Raw genomic sequence first — 13145 nt, 5'->3', positions numbered from 1 at the left:
CTTAGAGTTTGAAACAGATAGAGAGACTATCAGAGTGTTTGCTATTCAAGCCGAGCCGGAGTTGTTTATTGCGATCAAAGAAGCACAGAAGTCTGATCCGAGCATTCTGGTTTCAGTAGAGAAAGTCAGATCTGGGCATCAGTCGGAATTCCAGGTTAGAGATGACATTTTGTTTGTGAATAACCGTATTGTTGTGCCTGATATTTCGAAGTTGAGACAGTGTATTATCCGAGAGGCTCATTGCAGTCGGTTCAGTGTTCATCCTGGAGGTCGTAAGAAGTACAACGATCTGAAGAACCAGTTCTGGTGGAAGAGAATGAAGAGCAACGTTGCGAGGTTTGTATCTCGATGTTTGAACTGTCAGCAAGTAAAAGCAGAGAGGAAGCGACCGGGTGGTCTATTGCACAGTCTATCTGTTCCTGAATGGAAATGAGATCACATTTCTATGGATTTCTTCACGAAGCTACAACGATCTGTTCGAGGATGCGATGATATTTGGGTAGTGATCGACCGATTGACGAAGTATTCTTGTTTTATTCCGTACAGGATGACGTATCATCATGATCAGATGGCTGAGTTGTATGTTAGCAATGTTGTGAGACTGCATGGTGTGCCGAAGTCGATCGTTTCAGACCGAGACCCTAGATTCACTTCACACTTTTGGCACAGTCTGCAGGAGGCACTTGTTACTCGATTGCATCTGAGTACAGCTTATCATCCTCAGACCGATGGACAGTCAGAGCGGACTATCCAGACGTTAGAGGATATGCTGCGAGCGGTAGTTCTGGACTTTGGCACTAGTTGGCAAGATTCTTTGCCTCTTGTCGAGTTTTCTTAAAACAACAACTTCCAAGAGAGTATTGGTATGGCGCCTTTTGAGGCTTTGTGTGGCAAGAAGTGCCGATCTCCATTGTTTTGGGATGATTTTTCCGAGTCACCTGATTTGGGACAAGATATGCTTAGAGTTATGGCAGAGCAAGTTAAGATCATTCAGTTGAGAATGATGTCAGCTCAGGATAGACAGGCGAAGTATGCGAATGTCAGACGTAGACCTCTGAGTTTCGAGCAGGGAGACCGTGTATTCCCTAAGATTTATCCTTTCAGAGGTACTGTTAGATTTGGGAAGAGAGGGAAGTTATCTCCGAGATTCATCGGACCGTACAAGATTCTCGAGAAGATAGGCGATCTTGCTTACAGAATTGCACTTCCTCCGTATTTATCTAGTATTCACGACGTTTTTCACGTCTCTATGCTGCGAAAGTATCATCCAGATCCTTCTCATATTCTTCAGCCTGATGAAGCCAAGTTAGACGATACTCTGAGCTACTTTGAGCGACCAATTAAGATCCTTGATCGGAAGGAGAAGCAACTCAGAACCAAGCTGATTCCATTGGTGAAAGTGCAGTGGAGCCGTCACGGAGTTGAGGAAGCAACTTGAGAGACAGAATCCGACATGAGACAGCATTTTCCTTAGTTATTCGGATGACGTGAGTTCTCCTTACTGCCTTTAGTTCTTTATTACAATCTTATGAGTTGTGATTCTTTTTGATTTCGAGGACAAAATCTCTTCTTAGAGGGGGAGAATTGTAATGCCCAGATTTTATCTTAATTGAGCTTATTTGAGATAATCAGAGTTTCCAGAGTTCAAGAGCCGACTTGATTTTGATCAGGGGCCATTTTGCAAATTTTGGAAATTTCAGGGACTAAATAGTAGATTTTATATATTATCTACTCATGGTTTGACTTGGTCATTCTTCCTCCTCCTCCTCCAACTCGTTGCCCACCATTGAATCCTCCCCTTTGAGCTTTCAGATTTCGGTTTCCGGTCGATCCGTCCGTTGGAATTTATTTCTGAAGGCAGATTAGCGATCACTGCAGCGAGAGCTCCGTTATATCGTAAGTTTTTCTACGATCAGATACATTCTATTTTTTGGATGCTGTTAGAATCGTTCAAGATTCGAGTATGTTGTTCTTAGCAAAGTTCTGATCGTTTATTATCTGTCGATTTTGAAATAAAGCGATGTTCGGAATTGTTATGATTTTTGGAAGCCATTTTCGAAAAAGAGGTTTTGAGATTTGTTGGAATTGCCTTGTTATTGTTGTATTAGCATTGATACGAGTTGATATCGATATTGAATTGCTGTCTGCGTTTCTGGTTTGTTCAGTTATAGCCGTTATGCCGCCATTTGAGTTTTTGGAGATTTGAACAATTTTGAGTTGTTGATCTTTGGCTTGTGAATTGATCGTCGTTGTTGATCTTATTTTTGTATCTGAACAGTTTAGTTTGGAGTTGTCAAGCCCGGAGTTAACAGCTGTTGATCATCAAGAGTTGGACAAAGATCGGTAAAGAGATTACCTTGAGCCGTTGTTGTTGTTGTTGTTGTTGTTGTTGTTGGATTGTTTAGTTTTTTATTAAACCTTTTATTGTAGCGTTTCCAGAGTTGGAGCTACTGCATTGAAAGGTAAAAGCAGTCATCATTAGCGGGATAACATACTCGGGACAGTTGGTTCTCGAGTTTCCCTTAAAAATCACATACTTGCATCAATACTTGTTCTAGCATGTGGAACTCGTATTTGGTTGATTGATTGAGCTTTTGTTATGTGGCTTATGTCTTATGTTTCTTATGCATTCATCTTGAGCCAACTTTGATTTCAGAGGGCAGAACAACCCTTTTTGTTTAGATGTTTTGGGGGCTATACTGTGAGTGGCCTAGGTATAGAGGTTCACCTAGAGTCAACATACTCCTTATAGTCGCACCAAAGTCTAGGGGAGTGGGATACGTGGCACCACCTCGATTGGGAGAGTCGGTGAGTCGTTACGTGATCTCATCCTCGGGATCCCAAAAGCACAACAGCAATCCCTCGTTTATCAGAATTGATATCCCGATTTAAAGACATGCATTTCATTACGTTGATATTGATTACGTGTTGCCTTGGAAGCATGTTTATTGATTGAATTACTTGTTATGTTGCTTTTACTGGGAGTATCTTTCTCACCGGTTTATCCAGCTGTTGATTTGTTTTGTATGTGTACTTGGCAACAGGTGGGGCAGGATCAAGACAGCAAAGACCTGGTTAACAACAAGATGGAGAGTTAGTTGTGGGACTCAGTTTAGAAGTTGTATTAGCATGACAATCTAGTTTATGTTTTGAAGTGTGTTTAGAACTCGAACTTGGATTGGAGGTTGTCTTGCATATGTTTAGAACTTGTTATGTTTTTTATTCGGCTTGTAATAGCTAGCACCGATGCATGTTCTATCATGTTGAGTAGTTGAACAACTCTATTAGTTCTTGTATTGTATGTTGCTGGATTTGTGTACCAATGCATGATTATGTTGTTTGTGGTATGATTGTCGCACTCTCCCGAGCTTTAAATATACTTTGGATTGTTTTTTTAGAAGCCGGAACAGCGGGAGCAGCGCGCCCGCGCAGCTTGGCATGCGCCCCCGTGCGGCCTGCGCCTCCCGGACAGGACGCCATGCGCGCCCGCGCGGCAACCAGGGCGCCGTGTGCGGCCGCGCCCTATCCCTTTAAAAAAAAAAAAGTTCTTGGTTTTAATGCTTGCTTGTTAGTTTACTCCTTGATTAGATGTTTAGAATCGAGGTCTCACACTACGTGCCTAGTCAATCTTGACACCTCAACCCTTGCATGGCTTAATTGGATTCGGACAGTCCGATCTGGGTTCGGACGGTCCGATCTTGACGTAGCCTCCGATCCTTGGTCATGCCTCTGAAGTGGTTCGGATCCTCCGATCCTGGTTCGGATGCTCCAAACTCTCCTTGACCAAATTTCTGAAAATTGAATAATTAAATCCAAATCAAGCCCTTAATCCTTGCTTAACCATTTTTACTTAATTAATCTTGTAAAAATTGAGCCAGGATACTACATTCTCCCCTTACTTAAGATATTTCACCCTCGAACAATCTTAACTACTAAATGCAGCAAAATATTGAATAAATTTATTTTATTCAAATTGAAAAATTTACAAAAATACAACTGAAAAAATACAACATCTTCAAAACAACTCTGGATAGTCTGTAGGCATACGACTCTCAAGTTATCAAGTGGCTTCCTCAGTGCCTCGGCGCTGCCACTGAACTAGAACAAGAGAAATAATCTTGTTACGTAAGACCTTATCCTTATTACCAATGATGAGCAAAGGTCTCTCCACATACGTCAAATCTGTATCCAACTGTACCTCAGACGTGTGTAAGATATGAGACTCATCTGCCACATACCGTCGCAACAGTGAAACATGGAACACATCGTGGATACTAGACAAATACAGCGGTAACGCCAACCTGTAAGCCAAATCTCCAACACTTTCCAAAATCTCAAATGGACCAATGAATCTAGGAGATTGCTTACCCTTAAGACCAAATCTCAAAATCCTGTGAAATGGTGTAACTTTCAAGAACACCTTCTTGCCCACTTCAAATCCTTGTACATCTTGTTTCTTCCTGGATGAATACTCAACTTAGAACGATGAGCCTAGGATAAAATCTCCTCCCTCAGAGTATCATCCTCCGGAACAACAATACGGCCAGACAAATATAGAAAACCATCTAACTGATAGTGGAATCCAGACGTACTATCATCTCTGGCTAAACTAGCCAAATGCTAGGTCTTAGGACCAGACATCTGAGCATCTCTAATTCGAGAATACAAAACTGGCTCAGATAAGATCGCAAACATCTAGATATTCTGCATAACTTTCTTATTGTTGAAGGTATACCCTGAATAACAAAAATCTCAATAGCACTTGCCACAAAACAGGTCTGAAGTGTGGACATTCTCACCTTGCGACTCAAGGCATCAACAGTGAGATTAACAACTACAGGATGGTACTTAATTTCACAATCATAATCCTTCAACAAATCCATCCAACTTCTCTGTCTCATGTTCAACTCTGCTTGAGTGAAAAAATACTTGAGACTCTTGTGGTCTGTGAAGATCTCGAATCTCTCGCCATACAGATAATGACGCTCGATCTTCAACGCATATACAATAGCTGCTAACTCAAGATCATGCACTGGATAATTGTTCTCGTGAACTTTCAGCTGTCTAGAGGCATATGCAATCACATGCTCATTCTGAGTCAGGACATATCCCAGTCCCTGAAGAGAAGCATCTTTGTATACGACATACCCTCCGAATCCAGACGGTAAAGCCAATACAGGCGAAGAAGTCAACCATCTACGAAGGTCACAAAAATTTTCCTCACATTCTGAGGACCACACAAAATTCACGCCCTTCCGAGTAAGTTCAGTCAGAGGTCGAGCGAGTTGCAAGAAATTCGCGATAAAGCGACGATAATATCCTTCTAGACCCAAAAAACTACGCATCTCAGCTACCGTCGTCGGACGCGACAAGTTCATTACAACCTCAATCTTGCTCGGATCCACTGAAACTATGAGGACCTCGGTTCTAATCATCTAATCATAAATAAATCATTCAATCGATAATAAAAGTCGAGGCAAAAAACAAGTAAAAAAAATTCTTTTAAAAGCATGCATGGACTTAGTGCACCCTCCATGCTCGGGTCAGTGCATTAATCTGTAGCCAAAGTTTCGAAGGCTACAAGGACACGGATCCCGTGCAGACCTCCGTGCCTGAGTCCATGGACAAAATGCACAAAAACTCAACTTACTGCCTCAACCGAACATCAAACGGACCCCTACACGGAGGTAGAACGGGGTCCGTGCATGTCAAACACAACTCAAAGAACGGAGGCAGAATATGTCCGGACCCTTGCACGGGGGTGTGCACGGGGTCGTGCCCTGCTAAACCAGAAAAAATAAAAAGCTAGACAAATCAGATTTCCATGCTAAAACAACTTCAAATCATGTTCTAAAACATACATCACAACCTCAATTCCACAAAATACAATACATGATAGTTCTAGAGTTGTACATTTATTCAAACTAGTAGAACATGCTTCGGTTCTAGGTTTCCAATACAAAATACATATCGAGTTCAAATTACAAATTAGACTTCTAAAACACCAAGTCCTCACTCTATCATCACATCCCATCTAGCCATGCGATCTCTGACTCGGTCCTACCCCACCTGTCGACAAGCACACATACAAACACAATGCAACATCCGGATAACCCGGTGAAAATAATATTCCCAGTAAAAGAGACAGAACATGCAATTCCACATAATATATGAACTCATGATATATATAACAACAAAATAAGTCCAAGGAGAGATTTAGAATGAAATGCATGTCATTAAATTTGAGATTATCTAAATCGGATAAATGAAAGGTAATTCAGTTCTTCGGTTCATCGGTTGGGATCCCAAGGACAAAATACTACAACGATCACACCAACTCTCCCGTTCGAGGTGGACGATGCATATTTCAATCCTCTAGACTCTGGGGCAACTATAGAGAGTTGATCGGGCCAAAGGAGTACTAGTCGAAGACCAATTCCACTCGACTATAATCCCCAGATCGTCTAATTCAAAAAGAAAGAAAATTCACTGGCTCAATATGAATGCATGTGCAATAATCATTTATTCTAATAACTCAAGTAATTCAAATAACATGAAAGTATGTGATTCCTTTGGAAAAATTCGAAATCAATTCGGATTCGAGTATTCGTCCCATTCAAGTTGATGTCGTCTTATACCTTTCTCGATAAATCCAAGTGCTCCAAATCTGGATAAACAAACAATAAACTTATTTCAAAACTCATTCAAACCAACTCAATCGTCAAGAAGGAATCAATACTGTACCGGCTTCAAATCTCTAACAATTCCAAAATTCCGCAACCTCGAAGTTCAACGGCCTTAAATCAATTTGTAAGGAAGAAATATAGATCAATATCGACATTCAAACTCGATCGAACTATGACTCAAACAATTCAAATCAACCGATATCCCAAAACTCAAACCGGCGGCGTAACGGCTATATTTTGATCAACCGAAAAACAACTCGGCATATCATTCATAAACAACTCAATACAACTTCATTCTCATTAAAATCAACTCAAAACCAACAAATCTCAAAACCCATCTTTTCAAAAATCACTCAAAAATTTATAACAATTTCGAACGGCGTTCTATTTCTGATTTGTCTTCAAAATAACGATATATGCTATCTCAAGCATAACATACCCGAAAATAATTGAATTATATCAAAATATGAAAAATAAAGTATATCCGATCGAAGAGATACTTACGATAGAACGGAGCCCTCGATGCCGTGATCACAAAACTATCTTCGGATTAAATTTCTACCGGCCGGATCGAGCGAAAACCAGTAATGTGAAAGCTTGAAGATCTCGTTTGATCTTCAATGGAGGGGAATAGGTTTGGAGGAGGAAGGAGTGATGGAGGAGGACTTAGTCAACCCAAACAAGTAGAAGATAATATATAAAATCTCTAATTTTCACTTTAGTCCCTGAAATTTCCAAAATTTGCTAAATAGTCCCTGATCAATATCAATTAAGTCCATGAATTCTATAATCTCCGATTATCTCAAATAAATTCAATTAAGATAAATTTGGGCCGTTACAATTCTCTCCCTCTAAGAATAGATTTCGCCCTCGAAATCGGATAAAATCAAACACATAAGATAGAATAAAGAACCAGAAACTGAAATAAGAACTCACGTCATGTAAATAACTCTGGAAACCGTTGTCTCATATCAGACGCTGTCTCCCATGTCGCTTCTTCGACTCCGTGCCGACTCCATTGAACTTTCACCAACTGAATCGATATGGTTCTAAGCTGCTTTTTTTCTTTTGGTCAAGAATCTGAATAGATCTCTCGAAGTATCTCGGAGTCTCATCAAGACCGACCTCGTCAGGCTGAAGAATATGAGAAGGATTTGGATGATATTTCCGCAATATAGAGACGTGAAATACATCGTGAATACCAGATAAAGATGGAGGAAGAGCCAGTTTGTAGGCAAGATTGTCTATCTTCTCCAGAATCTCGTACGGACTGATGAATCTCGGAGACAAATTTCCTCTATTCCCAAATCTAACAGTGCCTCTGAAAGGAAAAATCTTCAGAAATTCTCGGTCTCCTTTATCAAAGTACAGAGATCGACGTTTGATATTCACATACTTCGCCTGTCTGTCCTGAGCCGTCTTCATTCTCAATCGAATAATCTTCACCTGCTCAGCCATGTCACGAATCATATCTGGTCCCAAATCAGGCGTCTCAGAAATCTCATCCCAGTACAAAGTAGATCTGTACTTCTTTCCGTACAATGCTTCAAAGGGTTCCATACCAATACATATCTGGAAGTTGTTGTTATACGAAAACTCCACAAGAGGTAAGGAATCCTTCCAACTCGTGCCAAAGTCAAGCACCACGGATCGTAGCATATCCTTAAGAGTTTGAATCGTCCGTTCTGACTGACCGTCGGTCTGAGGATGATATGATGTACTCAAGTGCAAACGAGTACCAAGTTTCTCTTATAGACTGTGCCAGAAGTGAGAAGTAAACCGAGGATCTTGGTCTGAAACAATCGATCTCGGCACACCATGCAATCTAACGATCTCCCTGACTAACTTGGCCATCTGATCGTGATGATATGTCATCCGTTACGGAATAAATCAGGCAGATTTTGTCAATCGGTCAATCACTAACCAGATAGCATCACAACCTCGGACTGAACGCGGTAGCTTCGTGACGAAATCCATCGAGATGTGATCCCATTTCCATTCAGGTACAGGTAAACTGTGCAACAGGCCACCCGGTCTCTTCCTCTCTGCTTTCACCTGCTGCCAGTTCAAAAAACAGGACACAAATCTTGCGACATCTCCCTTCATATTCTTCCACCAAAACTGATTTTTCAAATCATTAAACATCTTCCGGCCACCTGGATGAACATTGAAACGACTGCAATGTTCCTCTCGTAGAATATACTATCTCAACTCAGAAATATCAGGCACAACAATATGATTATTCACAAACATAACATCATCCCTAACCTGAAACTCAGACTGTTGTCCTGATCTGATTTTCTCTATCGAACTTCGAATACTTGGATCAGACTTATGTGCTTCTTTGATCGTCACAAATAACTCTGGCTCGGCTTGAATAGAAAAAAATCTGATAGACCTCCTATCCGATTCAAACTCCAAACCATAAGTGCAACAGTCGTCAATCATTCGAGAAACACCGATAGTAGAAAGAGACAAAGAACAAAGCTTTCGGCTAAATGCATCTGCAGCTGCATTCAATTTCCCCGGATAATACTTGATTTCTCAATCGAAGTCCTTCAGCAAATCTAACCATCTCCTATGTCTCATATTCAGTTCTGACTGCGATAACAAATATTTCAAGCTCTTATGATTAGAAAAGATTTCGAAGGTCTCACCGTACAGATACTAACGCCAGATCTTCAAAGCAAATACAATCACTGCCAGCTCAAGATCATGAAATGGATATCGAGTCTCGTGCGGCTTCAGCTGCCTCGATGCATACGCTATCACATGCTTCCTCTGCATAAGAACACAACCTAAACGGTGAGAAGCATCGCAATAAACGGTAAAACCTCCAGTACCTGATGGAATAGAAAGAATCAGAGCACTGGTCAACCTCTTCTTCAAATCAATAAAACTGTTCTAGCACTCTTCAGTCCAAACAAAAGGTGAATTCTTCTGAGTCAGCTGGGTAATCGGCTTCGCAATAGATGAAAATCCCTTGATAAATCGACAATAATAACCCGCTAAACCCATGAAACTTCAGATTTCAGGCACTGATGTTGGTCTAGGACAACTCATGACTGCTTCAATCTTGCTGGGATTGACAGAAATCCCATCTTCAGAAATAATATGACCAAGAAAGATGACTTGGTCCAACCAGAACTCACACTTAGACAGCTTGGCAAACAACTGCTCAGCCCGCAAAATATTCAAGATGATCCTCAAGTGCTCTGCATGGTCAGTACGGCTCTTCGAATAGATAAGGATATCATCAATGAATATAACCAAAAACTCATCTAAATAGCGCTGAAAGATACGATTCATCAAACCCATAAAAACTCCTGGAGCGTTAGTCAAATCGAACGGCATGACTATAAATTCGAAATGGCCATACCTCGTTTTGAAAGCAGTCTTAAGCAAATCTTCTTCACAAAACCTCAGCTGATGATATCCCGACCTCAAATCAATCTTCTAATAGATAGAAGAACCTTGCAGTTGATCAAAAAGTCCATCTATTCAAGGGAATGGATACCTGTTCTTTACCGTCGCTTGGTTCAGTTGGCGGTAATCAATACAGAGTCGCATAGATCCATCTTTCTTCCGAACAAAGAGAAATGTAGCACACCATGGCGACACAATAGGTTTGATGTATCTCTTGGCAATCAAATCCTTGAGCTGTTCTTTTAGTTCCTTCAGTTCGACAGGAGCCATTCGGTAAGGAGCTTTAGAAATCAGTTGCGTACCTGATGTCAACTCAATGCTGAATTCGATCTCACGAATAGGCGACAACCCTGGAATCTCATCCGGGAAAACATCGGCAAACTCCCTAACCACTTGTATATCAATCAACTCAGGGATAGACTTCAGGACATCAATAGCATAAATCAAGAATCCATCTGCTCCTTTCTGTAACAAACGAGTCATAGAAAAAACAGATACTAAAGGAATTCTGGATCTAGAACCCTTACCAAATAATTTCAACTCCTCTGACATATCAGGTCGGAATTTGACCACTTTCTGAAAACAATCCACTGTAGCCCTGTTCTTGGTTAAAGCATCTATACCAAATATACAGTCAAAATCGGATAGCCCAAGTACAATACAATCTAATTCAATCAAATTCCCTTCAGACCACAATTCACAGTTCCGAACCAATTTCACAGATACAATTCCCCCACCCAAAGGTGAAGTAACATAAACTACAGTAGGCAAAGGCTCAGTAGATAAAGCATGCAATAAAACAAATTGCTCAGATATAAAGGAATGAGAAGCACCCGTATCTATCAAAACATGAGCAGGATAATAAAAAATCGAACAGTTACCTGCTATAACATCTCCAGATGTTGCCTAAGCCTGATCTTCAGTCAATGCAAAAACTCTCGCCTGCTATCTAGGAAGCTAATTCGAATTTTGGTTACCTCCTTGTTGTGTCTGCTGCTGAGGCTGGAAAGAGTGGACTGCAAACGCTTTCTTGTCGGGCTATGCTGAGTGCCTCGAAGAGCCTCCACTCTGTGCTCAATCGGACCCTCGCTGGCGACAAACTCTGGCATAGTGACCGGTCTGGTTATAGATATGACAGCTCCCAAAAATTCCCCTACACTGATTGATGGGATGACGACCTCCACATTTGGTACAAGACGTACCTGAATGATCAGAACTCTGCCCTGATCCGAACTGCTTCGAGCCACTAGAACTCGACAAACTTCTTCCGGGCTTCTTCAACTGTTTCCCTCGGACGATAGTAATCCTTTATGTTGTTGCTACTGCCACCTCCCTCAGATCTCGGCGGCTGATTCTGAAACTGAAGCGTCTGGTTCTGATACTGTCTCTGCTGCTGAGGCACAAACTGAGCTCCTCATTGTCTCATCAACCTTGCTTCTGCTCCCTTGGCTTGGTTCATAGCATCAGCAAAATTATTAGGCCTACCCTTGTTTACCAACGTAAAGATATCGGGGTTCAAGCCATTAATGAAGTGGTCGGCTTTTGCTTCTTCGTTTTCGGCAAGGTGCGGTGCAAACTTCAGCAAGCTATCAAATTTAGACACATACTCCTCAATATTCATGTTCCCTTGCTTCAGAGTGGCAAATTCAGCACCCTTATCCTTTCTATAAGACATTGGGAAGAACCTCTTGTAGAATTCAGTTTTAAACAAACTCCAAGTGACAGTCGTACCTCGATTCTTGATAGCCTTTTTCATCGAAATCCACCAGCTCTTAGCAACACCCTACAGCTGATGAATCACTAACTTGTTTCGGAGATCATCAGAATAATCGAGAGAATCGAACAACTGATCAATGTCCTCCAGCCAACTCTCACAGTCAATTGCATTCTCAGAACCCTTCAAGTTTGGCGGCTTAAAAGATTGGAACCTCTTCAGTAAGGTCTCCATTGGATTCGTAGTGACATCCATCACCTCAAACTCAGTACTACCCTGATCATTCGGAGGAGTTACTACTGGTCGTTCCATGTTCAAAACTCTTCGAGGTGCCATATATGATAATCAAAGGGGTTAGGACACAATACCTCAATTCAATCATTCGGTGCCCTTCAACCTCTTGGGAATTCAGATTCAAATAATCAGGATAGTACTGAGTTTGAGGTATTGCGTCCTAACCAGTTTGTATCTCAAGTAGTTCATGCTTTAAAATTTAAATCACAAATCATGTAATTCAAATAATCTTCAAATAATAAGGCATGCTTGCATGGAATTAAATAATCAAATAAATAATTCAATCACATGCGAGAAACCGATTCAAGCGAACTTGATCTACCTCGCTCGCTTCTAAATTCAGTCCAAGATTTTATCTCTCTGATACCACTTTTAGGAACTCGGTTCTAATCATCTAATCATAAATAAATCATTCAATCGATAATAAAAGTTAGGCAGAAAACACGTAATTTTTTTTTAAAGCATGCACGGACCCCGTGCACCCTTCGTGCTCGAGTCCGTGCATTAATCTGTAGCCAAAGTTTCGAAGGCTACAAGGACATGGACCCCGTGCACACCTCCGTGCCTGGGTCCGTGCACAAAATGCATAAAAACTCAACTTACTGCCTCAACCGAACATCACACGGACCCCTACACGAAGGTGGCACGGGGTCCGTGCATGTCAAACACAACTCAAAGAACGGAGGCACAGTATGTCCGTACCCTTGCACGGGGGTGTGCACGGGGTTCGTGCCCTGCTAAACCATCAAAAATAAAAATCAAGAAATATCATATTTCCATGCTAAAACAACTTCAAATCAAGTTCTAAAAGAAACATCACAACCTCAATTCCACAAAATACAATACATGATAGTTCTAGAGTTGTACATTTATTCAAACTAGTAGAACATGCTTCGGTCCTAGGTTTCCAATACAAAATACATATCGAGTTTGAATTACAAATTCTACTTCTAAAACACCAAGTCCTCACTCTATCATCACATCCCATCTAGCCATGCGATCTCTGACTCGGTCGTGCCCCACCT

Source organism: Henckelia pumila, chromosome 1 (genome assembly GCF_033568475.1).
Source record: "Henckelia pumila isolate YLH828 chromosome 1, ASM3356847v2, whole genome shotgun sequence".
Lineage (NCBI taxonomy): Eukaryota > Viridiplantae > Streptophyta > Magnoliopsida > Lamiales > Gesneriaceae > Henckelia > Henckelia pumila.
This window is presented reverse-complemented; position numbering follows the sequence as displayed.